The 22,686-nt window shown below is 41.2% G+C and overlaps 1 protein-coding gene across 7 annotated transcripts in view; it reads right to left on the reverse strand.

Annotated features, from left to right (window-relative positions):
- The window catches only part of LOC150090338 (forkhead box protein P4-like), a 482,373-nt gene that overhangs the window by 315,452 nt on the left and 144,235 nt on the right, over positions 1–22,686 (reverse strand). The gene's annotated exons all lie outside the window — the stretch shown is intronic.

Below are 22,686 nucleotides of genomic sequence, written 5' to 3' on the forward strand. Positions count from 1 at the left end.
AGAAAAAGACCTTGATGCTCCCCTATAAGGCTGTCTTCTTACCTATAGTTGTTTATTCAGCTGAAATATGGTACAACAAAGTGATTATGAGTAAAGTCCGGATTAAACTGTTATCCTTACAGAGGTTTATGTTACTAGCCATATTTCGAGCATGCAGAACAATGCGTTGCAAGTAATGGTAGGGGTGGGTTCTACCTTTGGATCTTTATATGGTGTACAGAGAGTTATCATCTGCTCTGAGGAAGCAAATTCCAGCAACCATTATGGAGATTAATGTCCAAAGTAACAGCGATATTAAGAAAGAAAGAAAAAAAGAGAATACCGCAGCTTTTATATAACTTATTGCAAGAAAGATGGATTGCCAGTGAGACAGGAAAAGTTACGATGAAGTTTATTCCTGATGTAAGGTTACTTGTACATCTGCCGGGATATAGTTCTATTCTTCCATGGTCACGTCTTATATTCTAACTGGACATGGGTCCCTTAAATCTAAGTTGTGTTACTTCGGATTAGAAGTTGATAGTCAGCATGATTGCGGTTTAGAAGAAACCTGGGCACATGTGTTATATAAATGTCCTCATTACTTTGACGAGAGGCAGGAACTGATGGTGCAGGTTCCACATCTACAGCCTGGAGTGGAGCAGTCATTACTGGCTACGGCTAGTAATTTCAATGCATAACAGAAGTTTTGAGTTAGTGCCTTCACCAGAAGAAGAAACCTGGCGGTCCTGGAGTAGTCCTGGAACAGGAACATTCGCCCAATCCCGTGCCCAGGTCGCCCAGTTGTGGGCCACCTGGGTACGGGATTGCTGGCATCCACTGGTATGGCACACTCACTGGTGGGTGCGGGATTTGGTGCGTTACAGCACAGACTACTGGTACAGGTCCGGCTCCACGTGCCGAGGTTGGACACCAGGAATCAGATATCCAGGTGCTAGCTGCTCCCTGGTGGCAAAGCGGCCTGACATAAACAACACATACTACAGTACACGCACTAACACATACACAAACGCACACTAATACTGTATTATGTCAGGCCCGTTTACAGATATTCTGTATTCCAGCACAGAGACATTAGGTGGAGATAGGCATACGCCTAAGAGCCACCATAGACAGGAAACACAGACATCACCAGTGAAAGGTTGGTCCATACGCACCCGGTCCTAGTTCTTTCCAGCAAAGCATGCTCCATATTAAACAACCACCGCTACCTGCCTGGATAGTGGGCACCATGTACGATGGGTCCGTGGCTGCTTGTGAAACACACGAAGGCGTCTGTCGGCGTGTTGCACCAGGTATTTGGACTCATCCGAACAGCACAATCGTTTCCAGTCCTGCAGTGCTCAGCGTGTTGTTGATACCAACAACAGCATTCGCCACTACTTAAATACAAGAACTGGAATGGTCATCCTCTGAACCTTGGACGGTTCCCTTGAAATCTGTGGAAGGCCATCTGGCGAACAGGGCTGGACATCTGTTCCAGCCCTGTTTTTTTTTTTTTTTTTTTTTTTTTAGGTCCTAGCCACTGAAATCTAAGGAAAGTAGGTGCCAGGACATGGCAGAGTACAATTAGCCTTATTGGTACACCCGGCCGGCATCCCCGTCACTGGGTATGGTAATTCGGGCCCCACTAGGGGCCCGGAGGCTCATAGGCCGGATGAACAATGGGCACAAGACACTACATTCTACATGACCCACACACTGTCAAACCTCTGGCATTGACAGGGCACTGTCGCTCAATACAGAGAACATTCGCAGAGATGGGAGAAATCCCAGGAGCCGTCAGACTCTCAACATAGCCAACAGCATTCGCCATTGACGATGATCAGCGGTAAAGAGATGGTGCCTCTTCGGTCGTCTGATGTGGAACCCCATACGTCTGAGAGTGAGGCACATCGTCATTTGGGATATTGTTCTTGCATTCCCCATATTGTATTGTAAGGACCCATCCTTACAAATATTATTAATAGTGGCTTTGTTAAGTATTGGAAATTAATTGTATTTTTAAACAATCAGCCTTCAGCAAAAATACCGGGTTTTTAGAAAACAATAGACTGAAAATTGTAGTTCAGACACTCCCAGCCTTAATTATATCTCTTGTTCGGCCAAAAATCTTTAAGTAAGTCTTTGATTGAAATAGCAACGGGTGGGAAACGGTTTCGAACCCGCGGAACAATGCATTCACTGATCTGGAAAAAATTCATTGTGAAAGTATTCTGAGCGAAGGCAGAACCCCACCCTTAATCAAACAATAGACCGCTACGAAACCCATTTGGGGAAAGAGACAGCACACGATAGTGGAGGATATTCAAAAATGGGAGTAAGTACTTAAAAATTTCATGGGGGATTAAGGGCATGTGAGGTCACATGAAGACACGGAACTTCCGGCCATCCTTCTACAAGGATCGCGAAAATTCTGGATGTCGGAAGTTCAGGCAACAAAGGACAATAGGAATGAAATGAGCGAATGAGATAGGAGATGAGAGGGGCGAAGTAGCGAATGATTGGTTAGAAATGAGAGGTAGTGGAGATACAAAAGGGGATGTGAGGCGAGGAATAGGGGTTCCCGAAAGTTTTCCTGATAGGGTGTGTTCCCGAAAGCTTCCTGAGAGCGAAGGTTCCCGAGAGGTTGTTCCAGTGGTTGTTATGAGGATGGTCCCTAAAGAGGTGGTTCCTGAAGAGTAGGTTCTGATAAAGTTTAGGTCTGTCTGTTAGAGTTAAGAAAGTTTGGCAAAGTTTTAAGATGGAGTAATCAGTTGTGAAAGGTTAAATAAGTTTTAAGAATAGGAGTGAACGGTTAAGTAGTTGTTTTATAAGGTATCAAGGACCATATGATAAATTCCTAGAAGATGTAGATGATGCCTTATTCAGACGAGAACAGCAGCCCCAATAAAGAACGGAAAGCCCCAGCGGAGGGATCATGTCTATTATTAGCAGTAAGTGTCTGATTAGTATTCCCATGTATTTTAAAAAAACTCTAGAGAGAGGATAACAAATACAGAAAGAGCAAATTGTAACAGATTTATATATAATGAGAGACATGTACATAAAAATGAGTAATTATGATAAGGGAAGGGGTTTCATAGAGGTAGTAAAATACCCTGATTAACGGAAAGTAAGATAACAGTTTTGGAGGGGAGTAATTAAGGGAGATTATATAGAGAATGTTATATAAATATATGTGATGTCTAAAATGTGGTAGAATGAGAAGTCAGAAGTAAAGTTGTTAGCATAAACTTAGGCAATGAGATGAATATTGATTTAAAGGATGAATGCGAATGTATTAAGATAAAAATCTAAATAAGAGAGATTTATCATAAATATTGCTAACAGAGGAATAGCCTTGTATAAAGGAAGAGTGGAAGATAAGTCTGACCTATTAGAATATAAGGGTGGTTTACTTAGAGAATATTTGTATTAAGTAAATTATGGAAGTATTATTATCCATGCGATGTAGTGAAGGACAATGTAAAAGAGTATAGCTTAACCTAGCCAAACATTTTATATTTGGACGGTGAAGATAATATTATCAACTGTTATATGTACTTAATTATTCACCAATTTATTTCATGTAAATAATCTTAATAAACAAATTGTATATAATGCATATGAGTTGTGTCAGTCATTTTGAACACAGAACCTAGAGTCGGGGTGAGGAATATAACCACTGAAAACCCCCCCGAAATCTAGAATCTTCTGAGAGATTAACAAGTCAGGTGTTGGTTTTTGAGTGTTTTTTTTAGGTAGACCTAAGAACACTTATACGTATGGTTAAGGGGAATATTCCCTCCTCTTCCTTCCCTGAAAACGACTCGGCGATCAAGTACTTCTTATGGACTGCATTCCAAGAACCTGTAGCGTTACATTTACTGATTCTCACCGCGACAATGTGCCACCAGGGGGAGGAACGGACGATTGTTAGAACACGGTAATGGTCATAATTTTTAAGCTCGAAAAGTTTTGCTTTTAATGTCTAATTGTCAAAATTAGAGGGGAACGCCATCAGTCAATGTGGCTTACATGTACCCTTCAGCAGACCCTGCTGACAGTATTTCATACCCCAAACAGCTGGCTCTGTATGGGGCCAGTACTCACCAAGGGGTCCAGTACTCCAATACTCACCAAGAAACCAGGAATACTTAATCCTTATGGAGGAGAACGACTAGAAAGTATTCGCACAATATGCTCAGGACCTCTTCATCAGGAGAGGTGGCCTATCCGCAACCTTAGAAGTGTCAAAACTGGCACTACTTACAAACCTATTGTGATCACAACCACCCTTGATGAGAATCAATGATTAGAACTACCCTGGACGGAACTTTGTCCCATAGCACTGCGTGCTAGAAAAAGGCCACTCTTCTCTCCACCACCATACAACAACGTGTATGGTGGTACAGTAAGTGATCCTCAGCGCTGAACCACCGGAAACTTGATGACAGACTGCTAACCTCAACAGCAAGGGCGGGACTTGTCTGAGGAGTGATCCACAACCCGTCGAGAACCATTGCCAACGACCAACCCATATCCCGTTTTATAGTTTCAAACTCGGAATATCTAAAAAGTTTATAAAAGTTAATTTTTTAAAGAAAATAAAATACAGTATTTTATTCTTTCGCGAGACTCCCGTTAAACGACGCTTCGTCATCGCGTCACGCGAGCGCTTGCCATACGGCAAAGCCTCCTTCGCGAAATCAATTTTCCAGCGTGGCCAGTGCAAACGCCGTGCTTTTCTCTTGTTCCAAAATCTCGCACGAGGCATGCAAAACAGTAATCACATTCCAGCAATACACACCCCGCCCACCGGCAACCTTCAACTCCCCCCCCATCGTTTTCGCTTTTCTCCCACGCGGGTAAGCACGCACTCCTGACACACACACACACACACATATATACACACACGCAATTGCAATGATCCGCATACAGTAACAAGCCCCTGTTTATGTGTCCATGTCGAAGCGCGGTGAGCCAGCGAACAACACGCCGACGTCCCACCTGACATCAACAATGACTTTTCTGCAACCCGTAAGCCGAACCTGGAGGTTGCCATTGATCGATGACGATAGCCACAAACGCCACAACACACGACAGCGTCTCTCACGTGGGACCCTTCGCTGTCTCTCATCTTGGTAGCGAAAGTCTTTTATGGAATGTCGGAAAAGCACGGAGGAAAGGAGCAGACGACACCGTACGAAACGTAATAACCACTCGAAATCTGCTTACTCGGTGAACGGTTCCGATCTAAAATAATTCTTTTCAATTAGACGCATTCCAATACGCATTTTTCTTACAGCGATATTCTATAAAACAGAAGGGAAAATAAACAGACGCTTTAAGAGCACTTAAAAAGATACAGCGTCCGAAACTACGATTAAAGTTGCTAATAATTTACGTCGCATTAAACAATTAAAGCTATAATGCGATCTCACTAAATCCTCAAGTGAAGATTAGTTAACTACGCCAAAAACTATAACGTCAATAAATAAATCTATCAAGAATTAATGTTACAGCACTAATGACTCAACTGCTACAGGCGCCAAACGATACTCTGCAAAGCAGCAGACGATAATCATCGCGTAAATAATCAGCGGAATATACGCGGTCCTTTTCATGTCTCGTGATCAGCTATTCGAAGTGTGAAATCGACAATAGAATTAAACAATTAGTAACGAAATACGTAATACCAACAATCGAGTACCTGAAATCTACACGACCAACAATTAAGTACATGAAATGTACACATTAATATGACGTAATTAACAATTAAAAGTACTAGAACAATAATGTTGCGTCAATCTGCAATTTCAAACAGACGCTTTTAAAAGGGCGTCTGCGACAACACAACTGAATAAATGGTGACTAAATATACATTATCCATCCAAAAGTATGGGGACACTCCCATAAACTATTTATTCGGGTCAACCTTTTTAATGTAATAACGAGATTGATTTTTTTTTTTTTTCTGGATTGCTATCTTAATCGGTCAGTTAGATACAAGTACCCCCCCCCCCTTTTTGTTCTTCCCCCGACGCTGTAGAAGAAATCGACAATAGGATTTAACAATTAGTAAAGAAATACGCACGACCAACAATTGAGTAAAAGAAATCCACACGACCAACAATTAAGTACATGAAATGTACACGTTAATATGACGTAATTAACAGTTAAAAGTACATAATTGAAGTTTCACCACGAGTGCAATAATTAGATCATAATTGAAGATTAAATAAACAATGTGCAATTTCAAACAGACACTTTTAAAGGCGTCTGCAACAACACGAGTAAAATGGTGACTAAATATACATCATCCTTCCAAAAGTATGGGGACACTCCCACAAACTGTATTTATTCGGGTCAACCTTTTTTAATGCGATAACTATTAAAAATACGAGATTGATTTTTTCTTCTCTTTTTTCTGGAATGGCTATCTTAATCGGTCAGTTAGATCCAACTACACCAAACCCCTCCCTTCGCCCCCCCCGCCCAAAAAAAACCCCGCTACCTTAGCTTCCGACTCGCAGTGCACGTCGACAAGCAAAACGCACGTCTGTAAAGCGCGAAATAGTCATGTAGCGACGGAGCTTCCGAGAAGACAAATTATCTCCGTATTGTAAATGTGTCCTGTCACCTTCGGAAACCCTAGCTGCGTTCTAAATATACACGTAAGGCCAGCTACGGCCCTTACGGCACCACGCCCTCGGCCATCACGCCAAGTAAAACTAGGCGTGGCCGCAACCGCCGAGGTTTCATGTAAATAGACGGTTTCGACCGTGGTCGGCGAAGTGGCACGTGGGTTTTGCTGCACATTCCCACCGTCACTTGCCGCCGACGACGCTCGGCGAGAGCGAGTTTAGTAAGCAGTTGTTTCGCCCACCGTGAAGAAGATTACGTCAGGGGGGGGATTGCAAATAGAATACCGACACATTTTGGGGAGGGGGATTAAAACCTAGGTTTTTTTTTTTTTTTTTTAACCGCAGGGTTTGAAATTAAAAGTTTTAGAGCGTTTCGTGCATTGTGAACAGGCCCATGTTTAAGTTGTATTGTTCGAGGAAGGGACATTGCACCAATATCGGTTTTTTTTTGGAATGGTGTCACTGGTATGGTATGCTAAAGCCCAAGGGCAGGACTCTTAATTCATAGCCTCCCTCCCCAGGTTTATTTATGATTTTTTATTAATTCTCCGATGATTTTCTTATTTTAATTTTTTTTTTCCCGATGACAGCTCTGAAACATTTATAAGCGAATATACACGTGTTGCCTAATATTGTGAAGAGTGCTATACTTTCAAATAAAAAAAAGGTAACTGTATTTGACTGCGGTGTAGAATGGAAGAGGTGGTAATTGGGACATCGTTCTGAAGCGAATTTGCATCTGATGACGTGTCCCCGGTTTTTCAATATACCCTTCGTCTCGAATTCCAGTGGGTAGCAAGTTGGCAAGACGATTTACTTCAGCGGCATTGCAAATCCGGATAATCGAGAGGTCATAATCTATTATTTCGATTACAGCAAATCATTCGATTATCGAAAATAATTCAACTATTTCAATTAGGGCAAAACTTTCGATTTTCGCAAATCATTCTAATGATTTATTCGATTATGAAAAATCACTTGATTGGCACAAATCATTAGATTATATTCATCCGAAAGTATAATCGAATTATATCATTCGATTATTTCAATCGGTCATTTCAATCTTTCATATCATTATTATTTCAATAGATCACTTCAGTCGATTATATAATTCGATTATTTCAATCCATTATATAACGCAATTATTTCAATAGATTATATAATTCGATTATAATATTCGATTATTTCAATGGATCATTTCAATCGTTTATATAATTCGATTATTTCAATCGATTATATAATTCGATTACGTCATTACGCCTTAAATAAGTTTTCAATCGGTTATATAATTCGATTATTTCAATCGGTTATTTCAATCGATTATATCATTCGATTATTTCAATCGGTTATTTCAATCGATTATATAATTCTAACGATATAATCGAATGGTTAGTGACTGCTAATCACTCAATTACTTCGATTATTGAAATCTCTCGATTACTGGACTTATGTCCATCACCAGTTATAAATCTCGCCTGACGGGAATTTGTGAGTGTTTAAGGGAACACCAAGAGGACTTCACACATCTATCCTATCCAGCTGAGCAACAGCTACGACATCCCTCTGATCCTTCCATCTACTTCTCCACAAAAACTGGAAGATATCTGACCGATTATCTTTTAATATTCCTTCTGACACCTTACCATGCAGCAGAGGTTTCCAGTGTCCATCTTTCGGGATGCGGAGGGGGAGGAATCTGTTACACCTATTAAGAAGCACACCGTAAAGCAGGGATGCGAATGTGAAAAGATTTGTGGTAGGGACATTTGTCCGACTTACAGAATAGAGTTCAAGTTATTGTGTACACCAAAACTAGTTCTCCATTGACCAATTCTAGGACCCCTCATGCCGCTTAGTGTTGAATCCCAGTAAGTTTTTTTTTACCCCTCCATCTTAAATACATTTCTTAACTCGTTGGAATAGACAAAAGCGCATTTACCACCGAGCCATTTAGCATTTCCACGTCGTGACCGGCAGAGGTCGCTGTTGGAGGGCCAACCATCTACAGCTTCATTAAGCGGCTGTGTCAAATGTAAACGATTACTATACGGACATGAGCGTGTAAGATGCTGGTTGGTGCTGTTACATCTTTTAACTTCGCCAAGTCCCATTAAGGTACAACAAATATGAGAGGCCGGGATCCATTTTAACTCCATGTACTAGCAGATCGCGTGCTGTAGAAAAATTAAAGGCAAAACAAACATTCGGTTATTCATTCACTGGCTTAATTAAAGGATTTCGAATGTGTGCAAGTTGTTAGAAGGCTCCAACATGCAGATCTCGAACGTCTGAATGATATTCTACCTAACAACTGGGAAACTGTTTTTTTTTTTTTTTTTTTTTTGTCTTTTCCTTACTTCCTTCTTCATTACGCCTTAAATAAGTTGTTTTTCTATTTCGTTCCTCACTGATTACATCAGCACTACCAGATAGAGTTGGAAATTTCTAATGGTTATGTTCTTTTGCTTTCATGCTTTACGGTTTTTTTTTTTTTTTTTTTTTTCTTCTTCTTCTTTCTGTGAGTGCGTGGCAACGCGAAAGTCCTGCTATTGGTGAAATGGAAATATCCCGCATCCCATTATTATGCACCAAATGATAACCCATCGCTCAGAAGTACGGATGGAACAACTTACATCCTATAGAGCATCTCTGCAGATTACCCTTGCAGCTTTTTGTACATTCTCGAGGAAGCCAAAAGTGTCCAATGAAATCATTTAAAATCAAAGAATCATTCAATTGTTCATCGTACAATTATTATTTAAATATTCTATTCTTGATTTCTAAACATTTCGTTGGATTATTAGAAAATAATCCGAAGATAATTAGAAAGGGGAATGGTGGTATTTTTGGCCAATATATACCGAGTGGAAAGTTGGTATACGGGGATATCAAAATGTTCTACGTGTACCAGGAGGTTGAGATCTGGAACATATTACTCCACCACCCAAAGCAACATATTTCTCCCAACTTTTTCTGCTGCGGAAAGATGATGAAGTGAGAAGGCGCCATTTCAGGAGAATGAGGTGGTTGTGGAAAGATGTAAAGCAGTAAGTTTCTGTAGTATAGCGCATTGATGGGGCACCTTTCTCCTGGTAATTTGTGAGAATCATGTCCATCTTATCTTAGAAAACTGACAGCAACACCTTCTCTGCAGATGGTTGCACTCTAGCCTTTTTGAGAGTTGGTGATCCACGATTCATCCATAGTCATCAATCGGGAATAAATGTCAGTTCAATTCAGCAGAGTAAGCCTTCTTTTCTTTTTGAAGACGTGAGCAAGCGAGGAATCCATCGTGCTCAGACCTTATTCATATTCAATTAATTGTGGATTATGCTCTCCACTGATCCACAGCTTATTCCAGTCTCAACAACTATCTCTTTAATTGTTATTCAATGTGAGATGTGAATGGCCACCCATTTCTGTCCTCATCATAGACGATCTCTCCAAGGCAACTGAACTGTCTCCACCTACTCAACTCCTGCAGTGCCTTATACACCTCAAATGCGCCTTCCTTTAACTGTCTAGTTTTCAAACAAGCTTTTAAGGGTTTACCTAAGTTTATTAGGTAAGTGTCACTTGAGTAATAAAATATTGAGAACTACTGCCCTAGAGGTACCTGAACACGTGATGTGGCAATGGAGGAGGTAATGAGTTGGCAGTACAGGCTGATTGGAATCTTGTATAGCTATAACACGGCAGCGGGGACCTATATAGGTGTAACCGCCCCTTTAAAGGCAATAACTTTAATTGTAGGGGGCGTAACTTTGAATATTGTCCTCGTGATACTCGTAGATTTAATGAGGTTTTCTTAGGTTTGATTATCGGGTTGTACATTTAGAAGAGATTAAATTTGATTTTCGTGTATATTTTTCTCGTTCCATTCACATTGGGACTCTCACTATAAATGCAGATATTCTTCGACACAGGTTGGAACCTTTTTGGAACCAGTTCGGAAAATCCAGAAGTAAAGGAAGAAAGAAGGGATCCTCCCACTTCAGATCTCTTTGTGAAATAATTCGGGAGAGAGAGATGAAATAGGACAGATAGAATGAAGAATAGAAAAAAGAAAGAAGGAAAGAGGATTAGAAAAGCGACAGAATGAAATCTAGAAAGGGAGAAAAATGTGGAATATATAGACAGAAAATGAGGAATATACAGAGAGACAGAGGGGGATATGAAATTAGACAGACAGAATGAGGAACAGAAAAAGAGATAGAGAACGAAATTAAAAATTAAAATAGACAGCGAGGATTAGATGGAGAGACAGAATGAGAAATCGAAAAAGAGAGGAATCTGGAAAAGAAACAGAATATGAGAAATATACAGAGAGAGAGAGAGAGAAATACCAAGATAGAAATAAAATTGAATAATTAAACTAAAGAAAGTTTTTAATAGAAAGGAAATAGAAAGATATGGACAGATCGAAAGTAAGTAACCGAAAAGGATTAGGGAAAGAAAGATATAGAGAAAGAATGAAGATTAGAAAGAGAATATGAAATAAGGCAGACAGGATGAGGAATAGAAAAGGGGGGAGAGGTTGAAAAATTGAAAGGGAGGGAGGGAGGGAGGGAGAAAGAGAGAGAGAGAGAATGAGGACTAGAAAGAGAGAGAGGAATGTGGAATATAAAGACAGAACACGAGAAATATACAGACAAAGAGAGAGAATGAGAAACACAAAGATAGAGCTAAAATGAATAATTATAGTAATGAATAGAAAGATAAAGACAGATCGTAAGTAACCGAAAAGGATGGGGAGGGGGTATGAGAAAGAATGAGGATTAGAAAGAGAGGAAATATGAAATAAGACATATAGGATGAGGTGTAGAAAAAGAGATAGAGAGAGAACGAGTTTAAAAATTGAAAGAAAGAGAGCAATGTAGAATAGAAAGATAGAACATGAAAAATATACAGAGAGAGAGTTGCAGAGGCGTTTCTCAAACAACCTTTATACAAATTGCGCCGATGTTGGTGTCATAGGTTAAATGTGGACATTATTTAAAGATGTATTGCACGCTGAAAAAAATTGGAAGAATGAACGCCCTTCTAGCAAAATTACTCTCCACGGATGAATATCTTCTACTAAACTCATTTATAAATAAAGAAAACACGAAATAGGACAGACAGAATGAGGAATGGAAAGAGAGAGCGAGAGAGAGATGAGGATGGATTAGAATGAGGGCTAGAAAGAAAAAATAAAGGATACAGAGAGAGAGAGAAGCTGAAATAGAGAATGAGGACTAGAAAGACAAAAAATGAGGAATACAAAGACAGACAGACAGACAGAGAAAGAGAGCAACTGAAATAGAGAAAGATGCGAGTGGATTAGAAAGACGGAGAATTAGGGCTAGAAAGACAGAGAGAGAGAGAGAGAGAGAGAGAGAGAGAGAGACTGAAATAGAAAGATATGGATGGATCAGAAAGAGGGACAGTGAGGGCTAGATAAAAAATGAGGAAGAGAGAGAGAGAGAGAGAGAGAGAGAGAGAGAGAGAGAGAGAGAGAGAGCAAATGAAATAGAGAAAGATGCGAAAGGATTAGAAAGAGGGAGAATTAGGGCTAGAAAGACAGAGAGAGAAACAAAGAAACTGAAATAGAGAGATGCGGATGGATTAGAAAGAGGGACAGCGAGGACTAGAAAGATAAAAAATGAGGAATACAAAGAAAGAGAGACAAAGATAACGATAAAGAGAGAGAACGATAGAGGCAGAGAGAGAGAGAGAGAGAGAGAGAGAGAGAGAGAGAGAGAGAGAGAGAGAGAGAGAGAGAGAGAGAGAGAGAACGATAGAGAGAGAAAGATAGAAATAGAATGGTGAGAAAGAATCAGAACGAGAGAGAGAGAGAATACAGGAAATGGTGAATAGAAAGATAAGAGAAGATCGTAAGTAACCGAAAAGGATGGGGAGGGAGGGAGAGAGAAAGAAAGAGAGAGGCGAAAATAAATAATATAGTAGAATAAGGCACGGTATGGACAGAAGGAAAAGATCGTAACAGCCAGACAGAAGGAAAAAAATTAAAATTGGACGGAAATGGGGAGTGAGAGAGGCAGAGAGTGGAATGGAGAAGCAGCAAGTAAAGAAGAGAAAGTAATGGTGAGAAAGAATCACAAACACAACACTGAAACAAAATTACAAATTCAGACCACCAGTTAAATACCTCCTGCGCCAAGAAGCATTCTCCCCTTGCGTAGACAGGGGAGGAGAGGGGAGGGGGCGGGGCGAGAAACGAGGAATGTTGCTTTCACACTTGTGGCACACGAAGCTCGCAAAAAGCACATCGGCATTCCACGGAGGATTCTTACTTCCGGTCTAAGGGACCAACCAGGCAATCCCTCCCCATCACGCTGAGCGCGAAAATAATACGCACCCTGGTGTTCCTCCCAGCGCAATCTGTCGGCGAAGTGTGCCAAAATCGGTCCGATAACGCACAAACACATGCCATCAGTGACCGTGCACGCGACACACGAGCCATTAGGCTACCGCCTAATTATACAAATCACACCTTAATTACATCATAAATGCTCGCGCCAAGGCCGCGCAAATCACCTGCGCTTAAAGAAACGCCGAGATCTTTGACGCTCCACACAAAATGCATTTGGAAACATACACAAGGCGATTGCCTTCCGCGCCAAGTTCCACCCCCCCCCCCTTTTTTTTTTGTCTTTATTTTTCATTTTTCGTTCGTTCGTTCGACTGGAAGGGCTCTCGCGTTCCAAATTTAGACGCCGACTTACTATATTTGTGTACCTTTTGTACCGGCAGAAATGTGTAAACAGCTCCTCGAGAAAATGTCACTTCAGTATCGCTTACAACTATGTGATTGTGACGTCATCACACGTCACAATGACAGAGGGCGTGCGATAAAAAAAATCATCTTCTGCGCGTTATGTTTTTTTTTTTTTAATTAATAAGTAAAGCTTTTTTATGTAATTTTAAGCGGTGGGGAAGAACTGGCAACAAGTTTGGGGACATTTTCGTCTTGCATGCTTGCACAAGATGAATTAGAATATTACATCGGACGACCTGGTTTCGCCACTATAAATAGTCGAAGGTAAAAATTCCCATCCTTTCCAACTCTCTTTCTCTCCTTGTCGTCCTGTTTTGTGTGACAGTTTCATACCGTTTGATAAATGGCTCTGAAAACCTTGCGGTTTATTTAACACTGCAAAGCTTTCTTTTTTTTAATTGTAATGCCATATTCTGACAATATCTCGATGACAACGGGCCACATGCGGCTTCAACTGCTGGCTTGTTTAAGTCTCAAAGGATACAGAAGGTGTGTAGCTGTTAGTTGGGTTGTTTTGAATTTGTGTCGAGGAAACTAAGGTTATGAGGGATTAGTATGCACAGTCCAGTCAAAACAATGACCACCCCTGTGTTTTAGCAATCGGTCGTTCCTCTCCACCTGGTGGCACACTTGTGGTGGCGAGAATCGGTAAATGTGATACTACAGGGTTCACACGCGGTCCATACGAAATACTTGATCGACATGCGCAAGGGACTTGATCTGACAGACTTCGAAAAGGGGATGATTATTGAATACTAGTTGAAGGGTAGCAGTATTACGAAAATTACGAATCCTATGGGCTGTTCACGGCCTTCTGCTGTTAGGGTGTTCCAACGGCGTTTGTTTATACGTTGTAGGTGCATCAGCGACTAAGGCCATATTGCGCTGATATATTATCTGTAAATAGTGCGTGTTCCGTAGTCGAATTTTTGTTCGCCGGACGAAAAACCACGCTAGTCTCGCCTGAGACCGACTAACTCAGCCACGTTGTGAAAAAGGTCCATAAAAATTCCTTACGTCATCGACGGGACTCGAACTCGTGTCTTTTCCACCTGGTGAGGTTAGGACCCAATTCTACTAACTGTACCACCCACGAAGACTTCCGACGGTGGACAAATAGTGAACAGAGCAACGGTCGCTCGGCCAATGACAGCCGCCTGCGCCTCCTCAATGGTCGTGGCGGATAGGCTGTCCTGTCTTCTGCAAGCTTATGATAAATGGAAACGGTGGAATGGCTAATCATGGACGTTAACCAGAGGACGACCAGCGGTATTTCCAAGACTACGATCCAAAGAAACTTCTCTCAAAAGATTCTTTGGATCGTAGGATACGGATCCTCTTATGGAGGATCCGTATGGGTCCTCACAGTAGGCGTCCGGTGGACGTACTGATGCTTATGGCCATCCATCGCTAATGAAGCCTCAAGTTTGCATTTAGCATTGGCATACAATGCAAGAAAGCAACCTTAACCTTGACCAGTTCTTCCTTGGATCTATTTAGGCTATCAAGTTCCGCAAGGACAGATGGAAGTTTGTTCCAGCAATCAACCACCCGCTGGTCAAAGGCAAATTTCAACAGCATCATTTGACCTTTCCGATGAATCACGTTTCCAGTTATATTGTGCGGATGGTAGAGGAGGTTAGCGACAAATTGTGGAGAAGAATCGCTCCAATGTCCTGTTCCAACTGAAAGAGGTAAGTTGACAGCAGGTTTTGGTATGGAGTTGTTTTCCTGGGAATCTTTTGGAGCTCTCATATCTTAGACAGCACTCTGAATGCTACCTATCTATTGTGGCTAATCAGGTACAATTCTCCATGGTGATTGTATTTCTAGATGGCACAGATGTGTTCCAGCAGGATACTGCGCCCTGCATGTTGCCAGTATTGTTCAAGTGTGGTTGGCCGAACACGAAAGTGATTTCCACTTGGTACCCAGGCCACCGAATTCTCCGGATATGAATCCCATAGAACTTCTCTGGGATTACGTGGATCGACAGATCCGGCCTTTAGTTCCTCACCCAAAGACTGTCGCAGATCTTGAGGAATGCAGTTCTAGAGACATGGTACAACTTACCTCCTGCAACGTTCAGAGGCCTCATAAAATACATGCCTTGCCGTGTGGAGGAGATACTGAGGCAAGGTGAGGACATATCCAATATTAGGTGAGTGGTCATAATGTTTTGACAGAACAGTGTATATCGAGTTTGTAAATTGCATATCCCATGCTCTTCGGTTTAGCTTTTTACAGGGATGAAAACCTTCAATTTTGGAAGATGGAATGTTACAAATGAAAAAATGTCCATAAAAGTTCCTTCTGTCTAGAAGGGATTCCAGTCAAGACCATTTATTATGAAGACAGAGGAAGGGAGGGAGGTACCTTGATTGCAACATGCACTACTTGCCATTGAAATTGTCACGCCCAGTAAGAATAAAGGGATTTATCTGAAATTTGCATAACTGTGACGTATTTGGACGTAACCGATTAGCATATCAAGCTTGCCGGCACAGTAGAATATTAAATAACGTATCTGTTACCGCTCAGACGCAAAAATCTCAAGACGCTATAAAAACGCGCGTAAAGATTAGCAGGCAAACAAAACGGTGAGCGAACAACTTTCTAAAAGTATGCAATACGTGTAAGGAAATTTTATGCCTACTCTACTTGTGAGCACTGAAAAATATAAAAACAAGTAAATACCTTACGGGTGAAGAATGCATGCTGCTCCATGTAACTAAGGACACATGTCATTGCTTTACACCTTAGTATGCAAATATCCGGTGCCCCCCACGGCAATAAACAGATCCGATCATTGAGTTGTCAGAAGACGAATGGTCAATACAGCAAAAACGGTGTTTGGGTGGACCGGGCCGCACGGATGGTTGGACACTGTTGGTAAAAATGGGTATTTGGGAACATTGCCAGATCTCTAGTATACATTAAAATTAGTAAGGGTGGAAGGATTCGCGGATAATGTCTTGCTGTCAACGTGTCATCAATAACAGAGGTGAATGGCTGTTGTAATCAGGACAACACCATGATTCTGATGTTGTCCTCATATGCCGCTCCCTGATGCAGGTTGGATCACGTGTGTCTCCAGCAGAACATACAGTCGTCAGTGGATTCGAAATAGGGTCGTCATTCGTCACTAAAAACGACAAGATACCATCCTTTTTCTTATTTTCCTCAATGACCATGCAGATTTTGAACCCAATGATCCGGTCCCTTTCTAAGACGGTCAGCTGTACCATACATCGCCTTATGGGTCTTAAAGGTATTGCACACTGTTAGGCAATATTCGCTGATCTTTTTTGGTACAGATGGATAATAGCACGCAAATAGCAAATTGTATGCTGGAAACGCTGACCACAGATCACAGGCCAGGGATTAAATTAAGATAGGAGGACATAATTCAATGTATCCCAAAAACAATCTCGGCTAAATAAATCAACAACAGCACATCCGGTACAAAATTTATCATACAAAGTCAAGCATGGCATCGAAGACTGACAGATAGTTATTGCACAATCGGAAGTAGAATGTCTGTCTGTGATTTCTGGAGGCTGCTTCCACACTTTACGTATCTCTTGTTTAAGATCGAAGCTCCTCTTCAGGTTGGGAGAACACAGTGCCTTTGAACACATGATCTGGCCTTTTCGTACCTGGACAGCAGGATCTCAGAGAGTTCAGATGTATTTACTCAATCCATTTAAATCCTTAAACACTTCAATCAGGTCTCTTTAAAGAACTACGATTTGCAGAAATTAAGTCTTTCTTGGTAACGGCACATTTCTGTATCCCTGAATCATCTTGTTGCTCTTCGCTGTACCCGTCCCAACAAATCTTCATCCTTCCAAAATTGAGACTTTCCAGACCTGTATGAAGTACTCAAGATGTGGCCTAACCAGTGCCTTTGTAGAATGGGGCCTCCTTGTACTTGCAGGTAACATCCCTGCGCATCACTAATAGAATTCTATGTCAGTCTAAACCGCAGGGCTTTTTCCTTCCACAATATTTTTAGTGTGGTACTGTCCAATTGGTGTACTATTCTGGGATTACTACTGCCCATATGTAGTACCCAGCATTTGTCAATGTTAAACTTCAGGTGACACTCCTCAGCTCATCTGCTTAGTTTTCGAGGTGTTCTTTCAGTAGTGCACCTTGATTCTTGCCATTAACCACCCTGCCAACCTTTGTATCCATTTTAAAAGATTGCAAATAAGCTTGATATGTCTTCAACAATGTTCAATAAATTCTGAAAATAGTAAGGGATCCAGCACTGAACCATGAAGGGTGCCACTAATAACATTAGTCCAAGAAGAGCAGTGCACCATTCATAACCACCCTCTGTCTTTTATCACTCAGTAATTTGGCCAAAATGCCACACTGCTCCAATTTGTACAACAGGATTTCATGGGGTATAGTCTCAAAAGATTTATGGAAATCCGTGTAACTAATGCCAAAATTACTTTTTGCGTCCAATTCCTTTGTCACTGCGTCACAGTAGCTAATAAGAATGGTTAGACAAGACCTACTCTTGCAAATCCGAACTATATTTCTGTCAAGACGATGCCGCGTTTTCTCTTTAACTGTTTACTCCATTATTTTCCCTTGAACAGAAGTCAATTTATAGATCTGTAATTACTCAAATCCTTTGTAGGGACCTTTTAGGATCCCCATTTTTAGGACGCTTTTTAGGATTTACAATCTGTAGAGATCTCCACTGAACCAAGGATCTAACATTTATGGCTAAAGGCATGCTTATCTTTTTTGCTGCCTCCTTTAATATAACTGGATAGACTCCATCAGCACCAGATGCCTTATTTATTTTAAGCTTCAACAATTTCTCTTTCACTTTCTGTCAGTCATCAAAAGATCACGTAGTTTCCATTCATAACTTTATATAATTCAGGTGTCCTCATCCATAAAAACTTCTTCAAGCGTGGATGTAAATGCAGAACATTTATTGAGTTTATCAACAAAGCAGAATCATCAACAGTTAAACCATTCATATCTAGTGGACCAATATTGTTCATCCCTTTCCTTCAGTGTTAGCATAACCGAAGAATTCTTTGCAACGTTCCTTCGCATTCTTAGCCAAAGAATTCTTAATCTGTCTTAGCTTACCTGACCCCCTTAGCGACTTGATTGCAGACTACTTTATACTTCCTGTAAGTTTATTTTCCCCTGATAATTTATAATCATCCTATTGGCACAAGCCTCGTCAATTCATCTGACATCCACTTGGGTCCAAGCTTCGAGGAGCCTTTCCGAGTTGGTATAAAAAGATTCGAAGCTTCTACAATTACTTCCCTCAATGCTTTCCTTTAGTTACAACCGGTCCCCTGAAAAGAATTTAAAAATTATCATCGTAGTTCACCTTTAAAGCAAAATATCTTTCCATTACCCTTGACATTAGTTGCATTTTAGGTAAACCCCACATCAAGACACTGTGATCCCTGCCACATAGTGGTTCCTTTATCTGGTGATTCTTAATGCATGAAGTGTCACTGCTGATAATCACATCAAGAGTACTGCTCTCTCCTGTTGCCTCACTCCTGTTGCCTCGTGCAGAAAGCAGTCATCCAATAAATCCAGAAAGGTTCTGCTATTGTAGGAGCAACAGACCCACAAGTTTCAGTCAATATCTTATATCTGAGTGACAAGATGTCACTCAGATATAAGATATCCCCACAATGTCCACATTTATTTACCATGTTCCTAGAATTAGTGTACATACACCAATTTTTACTATTAATAACCCAAACATAGCCCATATATTTACTTGTTCCATGAGAACCATCAGCAGTCCTTGAAATCACCGACGCCTTGCTTCCAGGCTGTTGAATGTTGCAATAAAAGCAGTGCAAGAATCACTTACACCTTTGCTTGCAGCTGTTGTTAATCTATTAGTGTGAGGTACATGTATCTACTGTACATAAGAGCTCTGTTAATAAATTCTACCTCATGAGCCTTTGCACAGTCTCTTCAGGGTCAAATTAATTAACAAAGCTCTCATGTACTCCTACCTATCATTTTTTGGAAAAATTCAAAATTCGAGACAATCTTCAAAGTAATTTATTCTCCACTCCTCTATGCCGCTGAAGTGTGGGCATCAGCAGCTACTACAACGAAGAAGCCAATCCTTGCTGCAGAATTGTGGCCTTAAATGGGCTAACCGGAAACCTTGTCTTCCACCACAGGACACACCTACAGCATTAGCTACTTCATGATAAGCATGATCTTCAGAAATTGATCGAGATTGTATTACTTATTTGGGTCATAGAAAAGACAGTCTTCCATTGAGAGAACTGGGTCGTTGCTTCTGGCTCGTAGCCATAAAACCACACTTGGTCACCACTAATGATGGAAGATACAAAGCTTGGGCCAGCAACGTGCTGTTGCTGACTCGTACTTTATTGTATCTTCCATCATTTTGATGCAGACAAGCAGAACTTGCCGCTTTCTGTGATCACTGAGGGTGGAAACTTGGCTAAAATGCACCACATCTCCAAAGATTGCGTTAAAATTTATTGCCATGTCCCATAAGAATTATCATTTCCAAACTTCGCGGAATGATAATTTCCAAATTATCATTTCCTGTCCCTGACCAGAACAGGAACACGAGCGATTGAATCATTGGTTTTTGAAGTTGAAAGGTAGCAAGAGCGAGTATCATCGCCAGTAATGCAGCTCTTAGGAGACCATGTGCACCCTGCCATTTTGCATTTTTTCCCGGACAGAAACTGAATCTTCCAAGTCGATAATGCGAGGTGTCATCGGTCCCGCATTGTGCTCGAGAGGTTCGAGGAACACACTGAAGATATCACCCATTTTAATTGGCCTCTAAATTCATCTGACCTCAATGCAATTGAGCACCTGTGGGATGTTTGTTAACGGAAACATTTATTGAATATCTGGCAGGGCACTTTTTGCTTGAATTGTCTGAGGGATTCTAGCTCCAGATTTGTTTATTCTTCTATCAGGATATCTGTCTGCTGCTGTATTGTGGTCAGCAGAGTGCTGGAAGCCAAACTCTCATTCCCAACATATCCTAGACAATGTCAATTGGATTCAGATTCGGAGAATTAGGCAACCAGTGTAGATATTGGATACCTCGGGAATGTTCCTCAAACTATTCATATACAATTTTTGGACGTTGGATAGTTGCTTTGTCGTCTTGAAAGAATCCTGCACATTCCGGGTAAAAATGAAGCATTGCAGTGTGAAGTTGGTGCGATGGGACAGAATGATATTCATTGAAGGTAACACGACCTTCTAAGAGTAGGAACGGATCCAGTCCGTACTAAAAGTACATATCCAAGACCATGAAACCATCAGTCGCTTGAGTGGTGGACACGAGATAGTTTGGGTACACGACTTCATGGGGTTCAAGCTACACTTACACTTTCGAGACTCGTCAGGCCTCATGATCTTTTGCCACTGTTTCACAGTTCAATATTGGTGTTAACGTCACCACTCCAGTCAAATCTTTCGATTTTTTACAGAATCCCAGATTCTTCGACTCCCGCCTACAGTTCAATTAGAAATGAACCTTTCTTTGCCTAAATTGAATTTTTGAGTCATTTTCTGCTTACTGGGTCTTTTATTCTGATGCACAATTCGTTTTAAATTCCTGTGGTCTCGTTCCTTGAGTGCCCACTACTTTCTGCACAATTCTTTCCTTTTAGAGCTAGATTCACCTTTCGTCTTCCACTCATTGTACACCTTCCAGATGGTTTTAAGAGACCAGTAATTTCCTTTGTTTCCTCAATTGTGGCTTCTACTAAACGTGCTCCAACAATAACACCTTTCTGAAAATCGGAAAGATCATCTGTCTTTCCCATGACCGGATCAAATGAGAGTCCCAAGGAAAACGTACAGTATTCATCTGATACTTAGGAAATTATGATCATACAATGTGACAATTTGCGTTGATGTCGATTACAAAAGGCTTCTAATTTTTTTGCCAGTTAGTGTACGTAATGCTATAAATTTGGGATACGTTCCATGCAGACCACACATTTTTTTTGAAAATTATTTTTGATCAATAACTTGTATTCCTGAAGTACACTACTTGTCCATTTTATTAGGAACACGGAGGTTTTGGCTATACACACTCTGTGCAAAAAGTATGTAAATCCAAGGTGGTGTGTGAAGTGTGCAGGAAAGCTCTTAAAGTCGAGTAACTCCACTAGCGCCTAAAACAGTTTATCGGCAATGGGGAAAGGACCGTAGCTCAAGGTTTGTGGAGATTCTGCCTTGGCCAGCAGAATCTTCAGATCTCAATCCCTCAATGCATGTGAGTTTTTATTGGAGGCTTCCTTTGAATGGTATGGTTTCTCAATAAATAAATAAAACACTTGTTGACCAAAAACTGCTCTGCTTCGATAACGAATCACTAGCACCATCTGACAAAAAGGGGTTGGACTGTGTTTTTCTGACGAGCTCACACACGTGCGAAAAAGCAGTCACCTCAGTTTAGGAGTGGGCCGCCAAGAGGGGGTGCTATAAACACTAAAGATAGATTTGTGCGACATATTTCCGGTAAAGACAGGAAGTGGAATGTGCGTATAAAAAGGGACAACGATTGAGGGAGGGGGGGAGGAGAGAAATGAAGCGTGTCTGAGCACGTGCTCTTTGCGTTTCTTAAAAACCGGGAATTTTATAACTGTAATCGCGTCTTACCCCTCAGACTTTATAGTCCCTCGATGAAATGAATAGTTAATGTCTGCGAGCAGAGCGAAAGCCTCTCGGAATGACGATGTAGCGGGGATTTCGCGTTACGCCACGAAACTAAAAATAACATCGGGGGGTGTGGGTGGGGAGGGGGGAGGGAGGAAATGGCAAAGAATCCTTTACGACTGACACAAATAGCGAGAAGCCATTTAACTCTTGTATGAAAATAAAGTCTTAAAGATCTCGCAAGAATGATTTGAAAAGATGGGCGAATATTCGATATTCGGGGACACGGACGTTAACAAATGTACGTAATAGCGGCGAAGGGGGGCAGGCGGGGGTGAAGGAACAGATTACACGGGGATCGGGGGTGTTGAATAATATTTACGTAACAAGAGTGTGTGCGTGCGTTATGAAATATTTGATTTGGCGGAAGAAAAAGAGACAGAAAGAGTAAATACACACGTACGTACATACGGCAGACGCCGCGAAGTGCGTTCTGCCGCAAGTCAATCGATACGCAAATCCGCCGCGATACGGCGAAAGAAGTTCCTTAATCCTGCGAGGATCATCGACTGACTCCTTTTATCAAAGTAAGCA

Source organism: Mastigoproctus giganteus, chromosome 2 (genome assembly GCF_048544385.1).
Source record: "Mastigoproctus giganteus isolate SK-2022 chromosome 2, ASM4854438v1, whole genome shotgun sequence".
In the NCBI taxonomy this organism is placed as follows: domain Eukaryota; kingdom Metazoa; phylum Arthropoda; class Arachnida; order Uropygi; family Thelyphonidae; genus Mastigoproctus; species Mastigoproctus giganteus.